The sequence below is a fragment of the Sorex araneus genome, chromosome 1 (assembly GCF_027595985.1).
Source record: "Sorex araneus isolate mSorAra2 chromosome 1, mSorAra2.pri, whole genome shotgun sequence".
In the NCBI taxonomy this organism is placed as follows: domain Eukaryota; kingdom Metazoa; phylum Chordata; class Mammalia; order Eulipotyphla; family Soricidae; genus Sorex; species Sorex araneus.
This window is the reverse complement of record NC_073302.1, coordinates 107,111,035-107,132,578: the sequence shown is the minus strand read 5'-3', so window position 1 is coordinate 107,132,578 and position 21,544 is coordinate 107,111,035. Positions and strand designations below refer to the sequence as shown.

The following is a 21,544-nucleotide window of genomic DNA, read 5'->3' as shown; positions in this document are numbered from 1 at the left end:
ACCATAAACGTGCAAACAATTTTTCAATGTTCATTCCAATGTGCATCATCAATTTATTAGCAAAGGCTTCTCCTGGATGGCATTTATGCATCCCTCTTGTCAATTCAACACTAATTCATTCATGTCACTGTTCCTGGGATTCAGAAGGGAATACTATAGATTTTACAAAGTCCAGGAAGCATTTTCCCTCTTTAGCTGCCTTTCCAGGGGAGATCTGTTATTTATGATACCTGGTCTGGAAAGCAGTGAAACTGCTTTTCAGCAGACAAATTCTTTAATTTGTTGATTTCAGGAATAATTGGAGTTCTCCCTGTGAAAGATTGGTTTGCTCTTCTCTACCGACTCCATACTTTTTCATGTCAGAACAGCTTCAAAATTAAGATGTATTATTCTCCTACACCAGCACACTGGGCATGGGTGGGTGGGGGAAACACATAAAGGCTTTTCAGATTTTGATTAAGGACAAAATCATGCGAATTTCTCACCAGGGAACATATAATATATATATATATATACATATATATATGTATAAACAGGTGCCTCCCCTATAAGCAAATTCACCACGATATTTTGAAGGAAAACATCTCTAAGAAAGAGCAGAAAATATCCGTGACACAGAAATGGAATTAAGTGATCTATGTGCGTAATTAGTATCTGACCTGTCTGTTTTTCAGCTGGAGGTCTGTGCTGGGAAGCTGCTCATTGCAACCTCAGGAAAACCACCGACAATGAACTCGGCTCTTAGTCCTCTGATCATGCCATCCTGTGCATTCAATTATTCACTCTACATCTGGGAGGCGATGATACTCTAGTTAATTTGTTAGTTTTCTTAGAGGACTGTTCTTTCAACTTGTTTAAGTAGTGCTTTTGGGATTATTTTATTCCTTTCTACAGCTTAACTAGACTAGCTAATGTCTAGTTTCTTCCTTTTATAGTCTACCTCATGCTCTTAAGCCAAGCAGTCTTTGGGAAGATACAAATTAATATACACTTTATACTACCAGATAAATTTTAAATGTCTACAACTAGTTTTTTTTTACATCCAAGAGCAGGGCTTTCTGAATGAAAGCTGAGAAGATAGAAAGGAGCAGGACATTTCCCACAAATTGAAGTGAATGACAAAGGATGACTTCCTACTGACAAAATTTTACTATGCAAATCCTTTCTTTTCTTTGGGAGGAAAATTTACTTATTTAAAGTTGATGATTCCTATGAGAACTGTATGAGATAGGAGTTGCAAGAATACATACAAACACTTATATCTATTCAAATAGATCACCAACAAAGTGAATACTCATGTAACATCAGGCAGAACTGTTGCTGAAATATAAACTATGAATCGGGAGACAAAACATAGGTCCATGTGAATGCAAGCAAAGCCACCAAATCACAGCATATTTCTACTGCTGAGAATACTTTCTAGGTAACATGATAGTGGCTTTGTGTTCCCTATTTGTGCTGAGGAAATGCCCAAGAAAGCACATGAGGATGTGTGATACCGATGTGCGTGCTGCAGACTGCAAGGCCCTCTCCTTAACTCCTGGGAAAGCGTATGCTTGTCCCGAGAACTACATTCTTTCTGTCTGATACATCTATTGAACTATGAAGTTGATTGCTTTTCTGTCTTTGGACAATTAAGGAATTCGGTGAATGTGTGACTACTACTAAGTCACTTGATTCTTTAATTTTTTGTTGTTGTTGTTTGTTTGATTGGTTGGGTTTTGAACCATATCCAGCAAGCTCTGGGGTTACTACTCCTGGCTCTGTGCATAGGCATTACTCCGGGTGGTGCTTGCAGGGGGCTGGAGCAATAGCACAGGGGTAGGGCATTTGCCTTGCACGAGGCCGACCCATCTTTGATTCCTCCACCCCTCTCAGAAAGCCTGGCAAGGTACCGAGAGTATCACGCCCACAAGGCAGAGCCTGGCAAGCTACCCATGGTGTATTCAATATGCCAAAAACAGTAACAATGAGTCTCACAATGAATCGTTACTGGTGCCCACTTGAGCAAATTGATGAGCAACCGGATGACTGTGACTGTGACTGTGTGATTGCAAGGCTGTATGGGATGCTGGGCATCAAACCCTGATCGTTTGCATGCAAGGCAAGCACTCTACCTGTTGTATTATTTCTTGGCTCGTCAATTTCTTTTGGCCACACTGGGCTCTATTCAAGGCTTACTCCTGACTCTGAGCTCAGGAATCACTCCTGGTAGGATCAGGGAACCATAGTAAGCTTAGGGGATCATACAGGGAACCAACTCCAAGTTAGCAGCATGCAAGGTAAAGTGCCCTACCCACTGGACTATTACTTCAGTCCGGTTTTACTTTGTTTACACGTACTTCACTTTTGTTCAGTTTCATCTATGGTGTATGCTGTTCTGTTTAGTTTAGTCACCTCAACTTCATTTTAGCCAAAGGGTAAATATTTAAGGAGACCAAAAAAATACAAATTTGTCAGCAAAAACAATTGTTCCTAGATATAACATTCTAATTTGTACAAACTTGGAGTCTGTTTCTTCAGAAAAGACAATCACATCAAATGTACTTTAAGGGTGAAGTAAAGAGGGTTTATAGTCAAGGCAAGTGTGAGGTAGTTTTTGCTCAAAAATGAGAGCTGTTGCAAGATGCTTCTGTACCCCAAAGAGACCATCTAGTTAAAAATTTAACTCCAGCTGCATCACTCCATTTAAAATTTTAGAATTCCTGGAGCTCATACTCTATACCACTGGTACTAGGAGTACCAGGATGGGATGTAAAGAACAAGGCAACTCAAAATTGATTAAGAAAATATTAACACAGAAGGCTTAACCTGTAACAACATGTTAGTAATCTCTTATACAAGGACTTAACTGCTTCAGGGTGAGATACAACAACCCTCACACACTTTCTCCTAAGAAAAACTTTTTGATCATTTTTAGCAAACTATAACAAGCAGTACAAAATAAACTATTTAGGGCCTGCTATTGGGGCAGGCTTTGGTGGTGGTTTGGAAAATTAGAAATTATGGTGGTGGGAAGTGTAATGGTGGTGGGATTGTTGTTGGAATATTGAATGAAATAGATCATTGTTAGTAACTTTATAAAAAATTAATTAAATTAAGAAATAGAGCTGGGCTAGAAAGTACTGGAAAAACCAAAGTTCTGACAGGTAATTTAGAACATGTTACATGGTATATAACTTATATAACTATATACAAGGTATATAATATAAAACATTACATATATTATAATATGCAACATATCATTTATGTAACACATTTATACTAGCATGTACATGTTTAATTTTTTTTTATTGAGACCTGAATCCTCTAGGTCCTATATGCTAAAGCACACGGGCAGAGTCCTCCATGTAGAACTCATAGATGAGAAACTGAAGGAAAGCAAGAGTGGTCACTCCGGTAACAGCTGAGAGTGTCCACACGGTTTCTAAGAAAGTAGATTCTGCATCATGAACTCGGTAATTCGTCCAAACCAATGTGATTATCATGCCATCTGAGGACTTAAAGAGGAAATAAAAATGAAAGAATGCCATAATTTGGCCCTTCTGACCCAACTTTTCAAGCTGGAACACGGACGTGTATCTACCTTCAATGGGCCTGGCTTTCAGTCTTTGAGTCTGGACTGGATTATACAACCAGCTTTCCGGGTGCCCAGACCGCAGATGGCAGGCAGATCATGTGACTTCCCCACCTCCAACAGTCTGTGAGTCAGTTCTTCATAATAGATGTTTTTCCAAAGGGGCTGGGGAGGAGAGAGAGGACACGAGGATGTGCCTTGCATGTGGTCAAGCCTGGTTCTAATCCCTGGTGCTGCATCTGGTTTCTTGAGTAATGCCAGGAAACCAGATGCAGTGCCTGAGCAGAGAGTGAGGAGTAAGCCCTGAGCACAGGCAGATGTGGCCTCAAAGACAACACACACACACAAACACACACACACAAACATACACACCATATCCCATTAATTTTGCTTTTATGGAGAAGTTCTAATACACTATTATTTCATTCAAACAGAATAAAATCGAGACCTAACAAACAAAATGGAACATGCCCTCCTAAGATGAAAACAAGATCCCTTTTCTCTGGTCTATATCCTGGATTGTGGTACTGTATGATGTGTTGCTTTCCTACATCTGGGCACACATTAGCCTTATACGGGGCCCCAAATATCCGATCACACTTTAGTTTTTCTCAAGGGAAATCTGAATGCTCTGAAGAAGGCATTGCTATTCATCTTCTTCAATCAGCTGTTTGATTCAAACCCTTGTTCAATAATTGATTATGACTTGCATTTATGGAAGAACATACAAAGGTATTATGCAAGATGCCCCTGTTTACCAGATCTGAGTGGTGAGAGGACTCAGCTCTCCTCTCTGATGGACTTTGGAAGTGGAATGCAAATGATGTGGGCTTGGTTCTTGGATGAAGTAAGTAGATCTCACAGCACAACATTATCACAACGTTTGAAGAACAGAGTGAAAATAAAACAACTGGTTTCAGATGGAGAAACTAAAGGGAAAAGACTTTGTCTTTTGAGGGATATATTTTCCATAAGCCAGAGTCAGATCCTTCTAGAGAGCTATTTTCCATCACATAAACACAATGACAGCGGGAGGAGCTGACATTCTTGGTGAACCTTCTCAGAGGTGGCAAGGAGGTAAACTGCTTGGACGCTAAGATACGATGGAGAACTACCACATAAAGTCACCACCTATAATAAAAAGCACTCATTGAAATATGCTGGCCTCAGACATGTTTGGTAAGTTCGTAATTTTACATATATAAAGGAACTATGACACTTTTCAGATAGTCCGGAGCAAATGATAAAGCACTTTCCTTATTTTCTTCATTCACCAACATAAACATTTTTTTCATGTGCCCCTGGATCTATAGTAAGTCAGGAAAGCAAAACCAGAACACTATGGCTACAAGAATGTTACACAATCTAAGCCAAGTCATTCCATAGAGCAGGTGCTATCATACAACCTTATGCCTATAGAATGTCCAGCATTAGTATCCAGCACTGCTTACACTGCCTGGAGTGCTCTTAACTTCCAACTGAAACCATATACATATATATATATATATGTATATATTTTAACTTGCATTTTTTTATTGAATCACCATGAATCACAAAGTTACAAATTTCAGGTATAAATTGTTCCAACACCAATACCTTTACCAATGACCATTAACCTTCACCGATATCCCCAATTTCCCTTCCCCCACCCCTGCAGGCTACTGTGGTAGGCACTTTCCCCTCCCCCGCTGTCTGAGTGCTTCCCTCCATAACCCATCTAGCCCACCCCTGCTCCAGTGCCGAGCTTCTGCTTTACACAAGTTCTCCTACTCTTCCTTTCTTTTGCCATTGGACATCTGATATTCCCTTACAAAGTTTCTTTATATCCCACATATGAGAAAGATCATCCTGAGTCTGAAACCACATTTTTTGACATGCAAGGCATTCAGTGTCCATATGCTTGCTCATTACCAGTCTTGTAATCCTTCACGAAGGTACCACACCCACCAACATATAAAAACCAACCAGCGGAGCTACCCATGGTTTCTTGACATCTGAATACATAGAAATCTTGACATGGACCAAAACTCATAAAAGCCCCAAAGAAGTGGACAGAAAATGCTTTAGCAATTATAAGAAGCAGAAATAATATCTTTCAGTCATTTCATTGTGAGGCTTCTTTTCAAAGATCTGGGTGGGAAAAGAAAACAAAACCATGAAACGTAAAAAGAAGGGAGAATAAGGATGCAAACCCTTTATTCCTGCCATTCATTGTCTAACACTAACAGGCTATGAGAATATACTAAGGAAGTCATGGAAACATCTCCACTTTCACCTCAACTCTTGGGGTCTGCATCTAAGCTTCCAGTTTCCTTCCAGCACAGTGCAAGATCAGCAACACACGCATTTGGGGGAAAAGATTTCATTTAGCTTGAAACAGATCCTGAAACAATGAAGTTCAACTTCCTTTGTTCAGTACACAAGGAGATATCCTCTTTAGTTTTAAAAACAAAAGTTCTCTTTCTACCTATTCTATTTATTTTTGAATTTCAGGGAATAACTGGTAGGCTTGACATACTGAAGGTTTTAAAGTAAGTTCATGTGACAACTGTAATTTTATCACTCTTAAACCATGTGTTCACTGAAGTATTTATTTGTTGAACCTCTATGGGGAGATAAATTCTGTGGCTGTGATTTGGGGTGTAAAAGATGCATATGGCCAAGGGACTCTTGATTTAGTGGGAAAACACATGGAAACTCTTAGCTATAAGAGCAGGCCATAAATGTAGTAGAATTCATAAAAAAAAAAACCCAGGGGAAGAAAGATAAGCAGGAGGTGATTACAACAGAGAGGTGACTCCAAAACTTGGGTCTTGGAACTCGAACCTTGTCTATGTTATGTGACTCTGGCAAGTGAGAAATTTCTTGGATCTACTGTTTGCTTATCAATGAAATGGAGCATGAATGTATCTATCTTATGGAGCTGTTATCAATATGATAGTTAATTCAATAAAGAACATACCATACTTTTTGGAACACAGAGGGGGTCATTTAAATTTCAGATAGTTAATTCCCAATTCCCCATCATCTGTGGTAATGAGCGAATATCTACTTTTTGTCCATAAAACAGATGGGATGTAATATATATATATTCCATCAAAAGGAACTGTGTCAAGTGAACCCCCCGTGGCTAAACGTGGGGTGAGAATTTAATATTTCACATTCCAGCTTTTAAGATGAAGTGAGGAAAAGGAATCACTCACCAAGGCACCAGAAACTGGGCAGAAAAATTGTCCAAGTGTATAAAGTTTCTCAAAATCAGCTGAATTTCAAGTATCCTTACTCCGACAATGAAAAAGTAAAAATAAGCCCAAAGAGTGCATTGACATGTATGTTTTCAGAAATGATTTATGTGCATCGCTATTTTATGCATTTAGCAATTTAAGACTGGGTAATTCATTTAAGCCCATTATTTCAATTTTAAACTTATAGGGAAAAAAGTTATGAATGTATAAAAATATTTATGAGAAAAAGAGTCACCCTACATACAAATTCAATTTATTACATTAAGATAGATTTCTCTTGGAACCATTCAACTTGTTAGATCATTTTAAAGCATAAAAAAGAGAGAAAAATGAATATGTCAAATATATAATTCTATTTAAATATTTAATGAAGTGTGATTAACTAATTTGTGAAGGTCCCCTTGAAGATGATTGCAAAACTACACCAGGTTTATAAATAGAATAATGAGAGTTTGGGTTAAACTGCAGAGTTAAAAAGAAAAGAAAAACAAACCTAGGGATTTTTTAATTTGCAACTTTAATACACTGAATATAATTTAAAATTAAAAAAAGCATAAATTATTTTCTTTGAGTGAAACATCTCCAAGGACACCAAATCTTATATTAAAAACAACTAGTAGAAAACAAACCTGGATTTAAAATCATAACATCAAATTTTAAGACTACTATGACGTATTATGGCACGTTTTGTTCTACTGAAGCTCTGTGTTTTTCTGGTGGGGGGAGATACCCACAGTGTTCAGGAGTAGCTCTTGAGTCTTGCGGACACACGGTGTTCTGGGGATGGCATTGGGGCTAGCCACATGCAAGGAAAGCACCTAAGCTGCTCTATGATATCTCCGGCCCCACGTTCTCTGTAAGGCAGAAGCCCTTAGGACTGTTTCTCAAACTCCAAACCCACAGCCTATAATCTCCCCCATCCTTTTCAGATTCAGTACATGCATGATCGAATTCTACACACTCAACTGCACCTTCCCTCTCCGCTGCTGTCTGTGGAGCACGGCAACAGGCACCAGAGTGGATAAGATCTGTCCCTGCACAACAGGTAAGACCTGTCCCCGCAGAGTGACCCAGTAGGGAGTGTCTGGGCACTTTTGACAAGCACCAGGAATCTGGTGTTGAGTCTCATCCCCCAAGAACTGTCACCTAACTGCATTCCTAACGGCAGCATCTAGACTTCTCTGGGATTGAGCCGGGGCAAAGCAGAATTGGAAAGGTGATAGGTCAGTAATGCTAAACTTTATGTGACTGGACCATCCTCTTAAGGCAAGACCCACTCTAAAATGTGGGTGTGGTTGGCAATAATGTGAGTGACCATTCGCCGTCTCCTGGAGTGGTTTCCCCATGCCCCATCATCCTTCGCCCCGCATCTGCCTGGACCTGGTGTGCAACATGTCTGCCCATGTTGGGGAGAAAAGTTCCCCCACAGCTATCAGTTTGTTTTACTGAATGACCTTGAATTACAAAGTAATACAGTTATTCACTATTAAGCTTCTGATGTCACTGCTCCAACCAATCCCTCCACCAGCGTCCACTTCCCTCTTCCTATGTTCCTAGTTTCCCTCCCACTCTCTTGCCTGCTTTTTGGCAGGCACTCCCTCCTTCATAGTCCCAGGGTTCCCTTCCCTTCCTTATCCCCCCACCCCCACCCCAGTGGCAAGTGTTCTTATCCTACTGAAGATCAGTTTTCCTGCTCTTCATTTCGACTGCCTTCGGCTGTTTGTTCTTCCCCTACTCGGTTTCTTTATAGCCGCATATGAGAGAGATCATTCTGTGTCTGTCTGCCCCTTCCCTGCTTGGACATGACCCCATCCGTGTGAGTTCAGGATCCTACTCTGATTTTTCTGTTCAATATTCACAAGAGAAAGCTCGGGAACCGTCGGATGAAATCTCTTCTCAATCCTTTCTTTTCTACATTCATTTTCCTTAGATGGCTCTTTATTTTTGTTAACATTTTGGTGAGTTTTATTTTGTATTTTGGCTGTTCCCAGTGTTAGGACGCCACACGGTGTTGGGACTGAACCCAGAGCTCTATGCTAAATACGCCTTCCAGCTCTTTGAGTCATTACCCCTGCCCCCTTGGACACCTAGGGCATGTGACAGTCATTGAACCTCTGGACCAAAATCCATGCAAGTGGCAATGGAACAACTATGTCACTATACTTGGCTTATACTTGCACTTGGCTTGTAGTTCCCTGAACTGAGTAGTTTCCTGAACTGAGACCCAGATGGTCTCAGACTGTCTTTGTAAATAGTCTTCTTCCAGTAATTCCCTCTCCATTATTACAGTACCTTTATCTCTCCAGAACCCAGCCACAGGCATGCTCAAGGCCACTCTCCACATGTTCGGATGAGCCTCAGGCATGAAGGAACCGACAGAGGAACCCAGGTGTGTGGGACCCGGGGCTGAGATCTCCAAGTCTGCTCAGATTGGGACTGGGCCTTCTCCACCCAGAGCCCCCATTTTCCAGTAGCTATGCAGTCACACCCATAAACTGCCCCCAGCATCGTGTAATCCCATCAATGACCAAGACCCAGAGACTATAAAACAAAGCTCCTATAAGCGCTCGGCTGCAAATCCAGTTCTCCCTCTCAGAGAGTCCGGCAAGCTACCTAGAGTTCCTGCCCGCATGGCAGAGCATGGCAAGCTCCCTGTGACGTATTCGATATGCCAGAAACAGTAACAGTGATGGGTCTCATTCCTCTGACCCTGAAAGAGCCTCCAATGAGACACCACTGGGAAAGATGAGTAAAGACAGGCTGCTAAAATCTCAGGGTTAGGATGAATGGAGATGTTACTGGCGCCCGCTCAAGCAAATCGATGAACAAAAGGATAATAGTGATACAGTGATGATCTCTCCTGTCATTAAGTTTAAAAGCTTTCTGAATTTTGCTTCCAGCAATTATAGACTGCAGTCTGTTCCTCACCATCCCTTTTCTTTCGCTTGTTATTATCTTTATTAAACCCTCTGAAATAGTTGCCCTTCTCTCAATCTCCCCTGACTCAATTAGTCACTAGTGCCATTTTCAATATCAATTCCCAGAAGTACATCTAGGACCCGAAAAAGGGCTTTACAGAGTCCATCCTGTCCAAATGAATTGGTCAGTAGAACCTAGTATGCAAATTGGTATGCACACAATTTACATGCACTCTAGGACAGATACAACGTCTCCTCTTTCAGTCTATGTGGTTTTTCTCTCCATTACACATGTACCAAGTCTAGTCAAAATTCAGCAAATACTCTTCCTGAATAATTATCATGCTTTCTTAAAGTGTACATTAGACACATTTATGTGTTGCAATCTGATACTCGGACTATATTAGTCACACTACAGGAAAAGTTGTTTAACTCCTTCCGACAGATTATGCATCATTGTTTTGGGGTTCTTATATCTCAAACAAAAAGAAAAGAAATGAAAGGCTATACTTTCAGGGATCATTTATATTGTCTGTTACTAGTGAATCTTCTTTGATCTCCTAGAGCACTTGAGGCCACCAGGAGGAGCATCGTAGCACTGTCTCCTGAGCATGAAGCCAGTTCTAGGTGTTGCTTTTGCCTTTTGATTCTTCTCATCATTTGGAAGAGTGATAGGAAGAGGATGCAGTCTGAGCAGTTTCTTCAGAAAAAAGAAAAGAAATGAAAGAAGAAAAGATGAAAAAAATGATAAGAAGTAAGGCAGCGGGGGGTGAGGGGACAGAAAGGAGAGAAACAGAATCAGAGTGAAGGGATTAAACACAAATGATGACTTGGTTGGGAGCAAGCCCCAGAGGAGACTTGGTCATTTGTACCCAACTTGATACTGACAACAGTCAACATTTGAGACACAGACCAGAGAAATCAAATTTCTTTTCCTCAAGCTAATCAGCTGGTTCCAGCTAGAGCAAGGATTTACAAGACTTGTAATTGCCAGTCCCAAGGGATGAGTGGCCAAGAGAGGATAGAGTCAGCCCTGAACACTTACTGCAGGGAGTTCCCAGGGAGAAGAAACAGTCTATGACATCAATAGCATCTGGTCCACAAAAAGGAGGACATCTGAAAGGCCTCAGCCAAGTGATGGGCAAGTTGGCAGGGATGGGTCACTCATCACTTACTTAGACAAGAGAGAGCATTATTCTGAAGGGAAATAGGAAAAGGCTGCAGGAAGTATTGCCACTTTGACAATGATAATTCTTCCTATCCATGAGCAGGGGGTATGTTTCCATATCCTCGTGTCCTCTTTTATTTCGTGGGGTAGCGTTTTGTAGTTTTCTTTGTAGATGTCCTTTACCCCCTTAGTTAGGCTGATTCAGAGGTACTTGACTTTCTGGGGCACAACTGTGAATGGGATTGTTTTTTTTTTCATGTCACTTTCCTCTGTATTGTTATTTGCTTGTAGGAAGGCCATGGATTTTTGGGTATTACTCCCCAAAGCACTATACAGATTCAATGTGATCCTTATAAGGATACCCATGAAATTCTTCAAAGAAATGGATCAAGCACTCTTGAAATTCATATGGAACAACAAATGCCCACGAATAGCTAAAGAAATTCTTGGGAAAAAGACGATGGGAGGCATCACCCCCCGCCAACCTCAAACTCTATTACAAAGCGGTAACAAAACAGCATGGTACTGGAACGAAGGCAGAGCCGCAGACCAATGGAACAAGGTGGAATATCCCTACACAAAACCCCAAATGTATGAACATCTAATCTTTGATAAGGGACAAAAAATGTGAAGTGGGGCAAATAAAGCCTCTTTAACAAATGGTGCTGGCATAACTAGACAACCACATGCAAAAAATAGTAGGCTTAGACCTCGACCTAACACCATGCACAAAAATCAGATCAAAATTGATTAAAGACTTCAACATAAGACTAGAATCCATAAGGTACATTGAAGACAAGGTTGGCAAAACCCTCCATGATATTGAGGCTAATAGTATCTTCAAAGATTACATGCCACTGACCAACCAAATGGAAACAGAGATAAACAAATGGGACTATATTCAACTAAGAAGCTTCTGCACTGCAAAAGATAGAGTGACCAAAATACAAAGACAATCTACAGAATGGGAAATAATATTCACCCAATACCCATCTGATAAGGGGTTGATATCAAGGGTATACAAGGCACTGGTTGGAAACTGCAAGAAGAAAACCCCATCAAAAAATGGGCTGATGAAATGAAAAGAACCTTTCTCAAGGAAGAAAAATGAATGGCAAAAAAAATGAACACGAAAAAATGCTCTTCATCACTAATCATCAGTGAGATGTAGATCAAAACAACTATGAGATACCACCTCACACCACAGAGACTGGCACACATCCAAAAGAACAAAAGCAACTGCTGTTGGCCTGGATGTGGGGAGAAAGAGACTCTCCTACATTGCTGGTAGGAATGCCGACTGGTTCAGCCCTTTTGGAATACATATAGACACTTCTCAAAAAATTAGAAATTGAGCTCCCATTTGACTCAGCAATATCACTCCTGGGAATATATCCAGGAGAGGCAAAAAAGTATAGTCAAAATGACATCTGCACTCAAATGTTCATTTCAGCACTGTTTACAATAGCCAGAATCTGGAACAAAACCCTAGAACAGATGACTGGTTAAAGAAACTTTAGTACATCTACACAATGGAATACTATGCAGCTGTTAGAAAAGATGAAGTCATAACCTTTGCATATAAGTGGATCAACATGGAAAGTATCATGCTAAGTAAAATGAGTCAGAAAGGGAGAGACAGACATAGAAATATTGCACTCATCTATGGAATATAAAGTAACAGAATGGGAAACTAGCACCCAGGAATAGTAGAAATAAGTACCGGGAGGTTGGCTTCACGGCTTGGAAGCTGGCCTCACATTTTGGAGGAAGGGGCAGCTCAGATAGAGAAGAGAACACCAGGTAAAGTGTGGTTCGAGGACCCGCTGGGGATGGGACATGTGCGCTGAAAGTAGACTATAGATCAAAGATGATGGCGACACAATACATCTATTGCAAACCACAACAACGAAAAGGAGAGAGAGAACAAAAGGGAATGCCCTGCCACAGAGGTGGGATGGGGTAGGGGAGATGGGAGGGAGGGATAGTGGGATCATGGGCACTGGTGGAGGGATGGGTACTCGAACACTGTATGACTAAAACACAAGCATGAAAAATTGTAAGTCTGTAACTGTACCTCACATGATTCACTAATATTTTTTAAAAAAAAATTCTGCAGGGATAAGGTATACGATCAGCCATGGAGGATATGCACAACCACAAATTGGGGGAGGGAGGGATTGCAATTAAAATAAACTAGCATTAATATACTTCAAAAAACTGACCTAAATAACATTTATCACAAAGGTTTTTGTTTTTGCTTCTTGCTCACTGTCCACACTAATACATGTTGCCAGCAGTGGACCCATGCTCCCAAGAAATATTTTCATAATTTATGTTTTTATCAAGTTCACAGTCTAGTCTCTGTACCTTTCATAGAGTAATGGTTGGTATCCAGATAGTAATGTTTGAGTCACTCTCTCATTTAACTATTCCCAGTGCTGTGCTATTTATTTTATGGATAAGTCATTTACTATTTCGTTAGACAGCAGTCATCTTAAATATATGTACATATATACATAATTATCTTAAAATACACACACATATGTACACATATATACTCATTTTCTCATAATTTTACTCATGATAAGTGTTGATTCTGGTATCTGTGGTCCCAGGCAGTGCATTATTTTAACACTCAACCATACTTGTGAGAATGTGACTATTTCAGTTTCTGTATTAAGTACAATGGTTCAGCAAGAGATTGTATCACACTAAATCAAAGAGTCAAGCTGTCATCCCTTAATCCCAAGAGACGGAAGCAGTGAAGGGCAAAGCTCCTTTGCTCTTCCTGGATTAAAGCACAAGGGCAGGGTCATTACTCTCCCTGGCATTTTGGTTTCTGTTTTTGACTTCAGGAAGTTCAAGGCAGAATCTACTTATACGGAGAGTTTTTTTTTTTACTCCAAGTTATTTTTTCAAATATGAAACTATTGCAGTTTGGACACATGGGTGTTTCTATTAAGACTGTGATCTACAAAGCTAAACAAACATCCTACATTCTAATCCTTAGCATGAGACACCTTCAATGGACAGTTGCCCCAACGGACTGTATGTATACCTCTGTAAATGAACAAACTCAGGAGTTAAAACAGACTCTCTGGAGTCTTGCTTTTACCTAACAAAATACACAGTAGAATAAATTTTAAAGAATGAGATAAAAATAAACTCAAATTCATTTTATTCATTCTAATGATTAAAAAGAGATTCTTTGATACTTAGTACATCAATCAATAAGACTTATAAAATGGAGGTTCAGGAGGGGACATTGGTTCAGTGATGGCAGGAAGCAGGCAACATGGTGGAAGGTGAGTTGCTGGAATGTTCCATATATGAAGCTGTACCATTAACAGTTTTGTAAACCCCAGTGCCTAGTACAAAATGCAACACAATTTGTATTAAGCAAACTTCTAGCCTTCTTTTTACTTGGCTCAAAAAATAAATTAGCCCTTAGATACTGAAATTATAGTGAATTACTGACTTGTCCTAAGCACACAGAACAGTAATTTATGGAAAGAATGCTGGGTATGAAGAAAGAAACACATTTGTAGCTCAACTATTTGGCTAACTTTGCCAGAGTCAACTTTTAAATACTGAATTTTATAACTGGGGGCAAAAATACTTTCAAGTGTGGAAAACAAACATTCCATGACCGATAAGCTCAGAAGCTTCACCAGAGGGAAATGGAGCAAGTACATTCATGCATCTGTTTACGCCCCCCCCCACACCTTCTCCGGCGGGGGTCAGGGGTGTTCACTGTGTTTACAAACATCCTGAACTGAGATCACATCATTCAGTCCTGCAGTGTGACTTGATGTGACTGTTGTTTCTGGCACTTGCCTCGCCACACAGGGTCCTGAGGTACAAGGAACATGCAGGAAGAAGCAGCTTCCAGTAACTCTGAGGTTCCGAGCCCACACGGTCTTTTCTCCCTTTATCCTCCCAGGATACGCAGGAACAAACTTCAGTCCATCGAGGAACTGCATCCTCTTGACTTGCAGCTAAACTCCACTTTCCAAAGATAAACCGTATTCTGTAACATATCACACACCTCTGAGAGGATTCAAAAAGGGGGTCCTCAGGGTGGTCTGTGATCTGCATTGGCTTGTTGTGGTCGCCTTCTGTTGTTCTGTGCTCACTCATTTTTCATCCGAAGGAATACTTTCCATTTCCTTTATTTTTCCTATAATGCTTCTTCACTCCTTTCCCTGGAAAACAATGGCGCAAACTTTTTTTCCTTTTCAGTCAATTCCCCTCTTGCAAACAAGAAGGGACACCTCACGTTAAATCTGAGGTATTGGTGCTTCCTACCTGCTCCCTGTGCCAAGAGGGGAAAATCCTACTTTCCTGACTACATCAGTAATGAGATATTGTCAGACGTCACCAGCAACCTGGTTTAAGAGATGACCTCTTAGGGGGTTGGAGAGATAGTACAGAGGGTAGAATGCTTGTCTCGCATGCAGCTGACCTGGGTTCAATCCCAGGCACCCTACAAGGTCCCCCAAGTCTTTCCAGGAGTGATCCCTGAGTACAGTCAGGAGGAAGTTCTGAGCACTGCTGGGTGTGGCTAGTCCTTACAGCCAAAAGTGACTATTTAGCTCCATCTGAATAACAGACATAGAATTTCCATCTCTGAATTGACAGAGAATCAATTATGATTTCTCTGTAAATACTGTGGGGATCAGGTTTGTCATAAAGCATCCCAAATAGTACTATTTTATAAGCCACACTCTGGAACTACTACCCTTAACACTTGTTTTCATGCACAGAACCCCTCCGCCGCTCCTTCTATCCACCACCACACACACACATACACACACAGACACACACAAACTATGGTCACTGAACCAGTTTCTTGAAAATATCACAAAGCCTAAATTTGCAGTGGGATATACCAAACCAGCCAATGATATATTTATAGTTATGCTCTGTCTCTAATACCTAAATAAACTAAAAAGTTTTCACTCTCTTCATTCAATAGAGTACTTTAATGCTCCATACTTATGACAATTCTGTGTCTTTACCTAAGATGATGCATTTTAAATTTTTGTCTGACATATTTTGATTTGCGTTTATTTAATCTACTCTTCAATAAGATTTTGGGCAGCTCTGAAGGAAATTTTATAATACAAGGTGATGAAGACTAAATGGTTCAAGTCACCAGGGCTCATAAGAATGAGCAGGATGGGTAAAACAAAGCCAAGATAGAATTACTAGTAGGATATCCTAAGTAGTTGCTATGGGCAGGTTGCCCTTTTATTTCTGAACTCTCTGTGGCAAAAGATATCAGGCAAAGATGATCAGTTATAAGATCTATAGTATCTATGTAAGAGAACAATCAATGAAAGTTTGAGAAAAAATTCTTCCAAATTTCATTGCCCTCCTGAAGTACAGACAGTGTTACAGAAAAAAAAATCTTGAGTATTTATTGTACTTGACTATTTTGTGTTTTGAGAAACTTTTATATGCATCCTGTCTTTTTAGCCATTGCAGTTGCCAACAGGAAAATCTAGTGGCCCAGATGTTTACAGCTATCTAATTAGACCGAAACTTAAGTCTCAGGGAAACGCTGCTGCTCTCCTTCTTTGATCATGGCATCCCACTGCTCATCGATTTGCTCGAGCGGGCACCAGTAACACCTCCATTATGAGAATTCTTGTTACTGTTTTTGGCATATCAAATACGCCACGGGGAGCTTTCCAGGCTCTGCCATGCGGGCGAGATACTCTTGGTAGCTTGCCGGGTTCTCCGAGAGGGGCGGATGAATTGAACCCAAGTTGGCCCTGTGCAAGGCGAATGCCCTACCCATTGCGCTATATCGAAGAAAATGCCTCTCTGCATTTCAGCAGTGCGGCATAGCATTAAGAATGCAGGGTGTGGGGGATCAGTACAGCAACTCGAGTCCCATCCCTGGCACTACTTGGTCCCCTGAGCATGGCCAGATATAAACCTGCAGGTCCCTGAGCACCCCTGGGGTGACCTGGGTAATCCCTGCCACCACAGACCAGAGGGATAGCACAATCTCATGCCCTGACACTGCAGCACTAGCCTGGCTAGCTAAGTTTTACTAAGCTTTACTTTACCCTGGGTCCACTCAGCAGCTCTTGAAAGCCACCTCAAAAAACTGCAGAATACACCTGGCCAGCTACCGGAGTATCCTGCTCACACGTCAGAGCCTGGCAAGCTACCTGTGGCGTATTTGATATGCCAAAGACAGTAACGATAGGTCTCATTCCCGACCCTGAAAGAAGAGTGTGTGTGAAATAAGAGTAAGGAGAGGCTGCTAAAATCACAGGGCTGAGTGTAATAAAGACGTTACTGGTGCCCGCTCGAGTAAATCGATGAACAACGGGATGACAGTGACAGTGACACCACTCACATATTCAACCTACGATACAGACCAGTTTCCTCGCTCCATTTTCCTCAGTGATAAAATGGTGTAAGCTTTAGTAAGCAACCTTACAGGTCTGCCATGTGGATAAAATTAAATCATTATGATGAGCTGAGTAAGCACTAAAAAAGTTAGCCATGTTTAAAATTACCACTATAATTTATTATAAATTTTGTGTAGCACACAGAACTATTACCTCTTCACCATTCATGCTTATGTTTACATATAACATACGTCAGTACCACACGCACACTAACTCTGTCTTAACTAGCATGCATCATTTCTAATAGGCTATACAATAGAACATTTCCCAGATGAAGTTTGCATGTCAACGTCTACTAAATTAAATTAGTGTTAGTTTATAATCACAGTTTATTTTCTTTCTTCCTTATAAGCTTGTCAATGTTGGGGAGAAAGAGCTAATCACAGATACTTCATATATCATTACTTGGTACACTGCACATTAAAAAAAAATTCATGAGACACTCGGAGGTCAGTCATCCATGCAAAAGTCCTCTGTTGGTATTAAAATAAAAGAACATTTAATTATTCAGGAAAATAAATTCAGAAACAAAAGAATAAACTTTTGAAAAATTACAAGGCTCTACAGGCCTGACTGATGAAGAAGAAATAGTCTATGAAGAAGTTGAATTTTTATTTTCCTTTGTTCTTGGCTTGTTTTCTGCAATGGAAAAATATACTAATTAAGTGTTCTGTTCCCATTTCAGTGCATTTGTATCATGCATCAACTCAAAAGTAGTTACTTTGTTTATGCAAGTAAATCAGATTTGAACGTACATTAAATTTTGTCTAGATACTAATGAGTCACTCATCATTAATCTTTATTCTACAACATTAAACATATTTAGATTATATAACAATCAAGTCACTTGTCTATCTCAGACAGGGATTCAAGATGCCTGACACCTATTGTACTGGAAATAGTTTAGCATGGAGAACCAGACAATCTTTGTTTATCTGAGGACTTCATCACTATGAGTTTGTTATCTTAAGGTAGAATATATAATTATCTTAGCTTAAATTTACATAATACGGAAATAGGAAAAATTAATTATCACTACTTAAAAGATATGAGATCATTTATTATTGGAAATTATAAATTACATAAATAGAGTGATAGCCCATGGTATGACCCTCACTTTATTATATTCAAACATATGATATTAATGGTGTGGACAAATAGTAATGTCACTGTAGAAAAATTCAGACATTTCTAATCATAATTTTTAAAACTAAAATTGCAGGATACTACAGATATAGGCTTTATCACTGTCTAATGGCGGTGTCTTCCTGAAAACTTAAATTATGCATTAAAATTTACTTATGATCATGGAGTTAGAGGACAAGCTGCATAGGAGTCTTCCAAAAGTGAAGGACAAAACTCTGGAATTACAAACCTTAAGTCTGAAATACTGGTATACCGTTACTTCTCTACATTCATTAATTTTTTTCAGGCTTCAGCTTCTTCATTTATAAAGATAATGATAAAACATGGCATAATAGTTGTAAAAAAATTAAAATATATGAAACAGGTAGTGCAGTGATTGGCACGTATTAAATTTTCAACAAATTTTGCTCTTACATTTCAGGGGCCAGAGAGACAGTACAGTGGTTAGGGTGCTCGCTCTGCATGTGACCGACCAAGTTCAGTCTGCAGAACCATATGTAGTCCCCTGAGACCTGTTAGGAGTGATCCCTGAGCACAGAAATATGAGTAAACCTCTGGGTATGGTTAGATATGTCCAAAACAATGTTTTTCAAAAATCCTGAATGTTTCAGGGCTGCAGAGATAGTAGACGGGTAAGGTGCCTGACTTCTGTACCCACAACCCAGGTTAAATCTCCAGTTACAACATGCAACCAGGAGTGATAACTGAACACGGGGCCAGGCCCTGGGGTGGCCAAAAATCCCAAACAAACAATAATGAAACCCAAAATGGTATTAGAAAAAAAAATTGGCATTACTAAAAAGCTTGGACAATTAACTATAAGCAAGTTTTCATAACATATAAATTTCAGTTACAAAATCTATATAGTTCATAAATATTACATTTGACATAAAATGTCAGCACAAAAAAAGGCCATGTATCCAAAATACATATGCTGTATAATTCTATTCATATGAAATCCCAGAGTAAGCTAAACTGATGCAGTGTCAGAAGGTCAATCCTTTGTTTAAATGAGGCTTGAAAGAAAGACTAAATGGGGCCAGAAAGAACTTCTGGGAAGACAGGAATGTTCTATATCCTAAGCAGAAAATTATTCCACGAGTATATATATCTGACAAAATTTATCAAATAATGCATATACAGGTGCATTTCATTGTATGTAAATCATACATCCGTTGTGACTCATATCTTAATGATATTAAAAATGAAAACATGTCTTTAACAACAAATATCACAGAGTATTTAGCAATAATTTTACTAAATTTTAAACCATTTTGAGATTACATTTAATTCATAGAAGCAGACTAACATGGAGTTATACTGATAAGCAATAAAACAGCATTAAGACCTAGTTCTCTCACCACACTGACCCAAGCTTCAACAGAATTTCATTAAAACTTTCAAGATTTTTTGAAAACTCACAAATTATAAACTCAAAAATAATGATAAAGTATAAAAAGAAGAGCTGGAGAGATAGTCAGGTGATAGGGCACTTGCCTTGCAACAAGCAGACCTGGGTTTGGTTTCTGGCACCCCTGACTATCCCCCAAGCCCGACAAGTTAGTGGTCTGACACTGGCATTCTGGAGAGAACTTATACCAAGGAAAATTCCAAAGTTACAACTAGAGATTGATTCATTTTTTTAAATTTTCTTGTTTTGTTTGCATTTTGTATTTTCTAAAGAGTATAACAAAGAAAATATTAATAAAGATTAAACTTAAATAGTTTAATCTATTTAAATACCCAGGTGTGTGTAATCCCATCAATGGCCAACATCCAGAGACTTAAAAGCGAGCTCCCAGAAGACATATCTTGTAGCCTACTTCTCCCTCTGGGAGAAACTGGCAAGCCTCTGAGAGTTTCCTGTCCACATGGGACAGCCTTGCAAGCTTCCCATGGTGTATTCATATGCTAAAGCTAGTAACAAGCTGGATCCCATTCCCCTGACCCTGAAAGATCCTCCAGTGAGACATTGTTGGGAAGGCCGAGTCCAGAGAGATTTCCAAGATCTCAGGGAAAGGACAAATGGAGAGGTTACTGAGCCTGCTCGAGAAATCGACGATTAATGGGATTTCGTGATCGTGATTGTGAAACTTAAATATGTGACACACTGTATTTAGCCATTACATTGGGGGTAGTACGATGATAGTGTAATGCAATTTGAGAAATACTGTTCTAATATTGGATGCTATTATCTAAGTCAACCATGTCTCTTACGAATGAGAAAATTCAAGCCCATCGCTTCAAGTCTGTGTTACTTTTGTTATCATAAACAAAGGCATCATCTAATACCTGTTACTATGATAACTGAGATATTCTATTTTTTTATTTTTAACAAGGCTAATCTTAACATTTAATGAGCTCTTTTGGAGTAAATATACAAGAAACCAGATAGACAAGGTATGTCCACCTGATACCTATACTCCAGTATGTGCATTCTCAGATCCCAGCCCCTACAATGCCCTCCCTGTTAAATGTCCCTTGGCCCGATTCTAGGGACTGACCAGTCTATTCCCTGAGTTCTCCAGGAGCAGATGGTGCCATCAACTGAAAGCAGTCCTGAGAATGATGCATAGCCAAGGGCAAATATTTGCAGGAACTTTTAGTGGAAATTGGTGATGATGTCTACATTAGTTTCCAGTTAATGTAGGACAAGGTAGTGGGGGTTAGGAGAGGTGGTTCTGAACATTAACCCTAGTTTTTTAAATTCAAAACTGGTCTTTCAGCTGTCACAAAGACAGGTTTTGAAGATGGAGGAAACAACCGGTAATCATTTATCTATGTGATAGGCCCACTTTTATCTGGATGTTTGTTATGGGTTCTACAGACTATTTAAAATATTTATTTAAAATAAAGAAATATGTTGTGTATAACAATTCACATTCTTAGACATTGGCTTCAATAGTTACAATAGAAAAATTCAATATTAATAAACTTATGATGCATTTTTTAACACTCTAATTAGTCAAAAACCAGCATAAACGAATTATTACTTTAAATGTATCCTTATCTGGGCTGAAAATATGCATGGCAAAATCACACAGCAAGACTCACAA

At 39.6% G+C, this 21,544-nt stretch overlaps 1 protein-coding gene and 1 pseudogene across 2 annotated transcripts in view; one reads left to right on the top strand and one right to left on the bottom strand.

Moving 5' to 3' along the window:
- Nucleotides 1-21,544, bottom strand: part of FBXL7 (F-box and leucine rich repeat protein 7) — a 434,915-nt gene that overhangs the window by 176,089 nt on the left and 237,282 nt on the right. The window lies entirely within an intron of this gene.
- On the top strand, nucleotides 10,241-10,438 carry LOC129401197 (small nucleolar RNA U3; annotated as a pseudogene).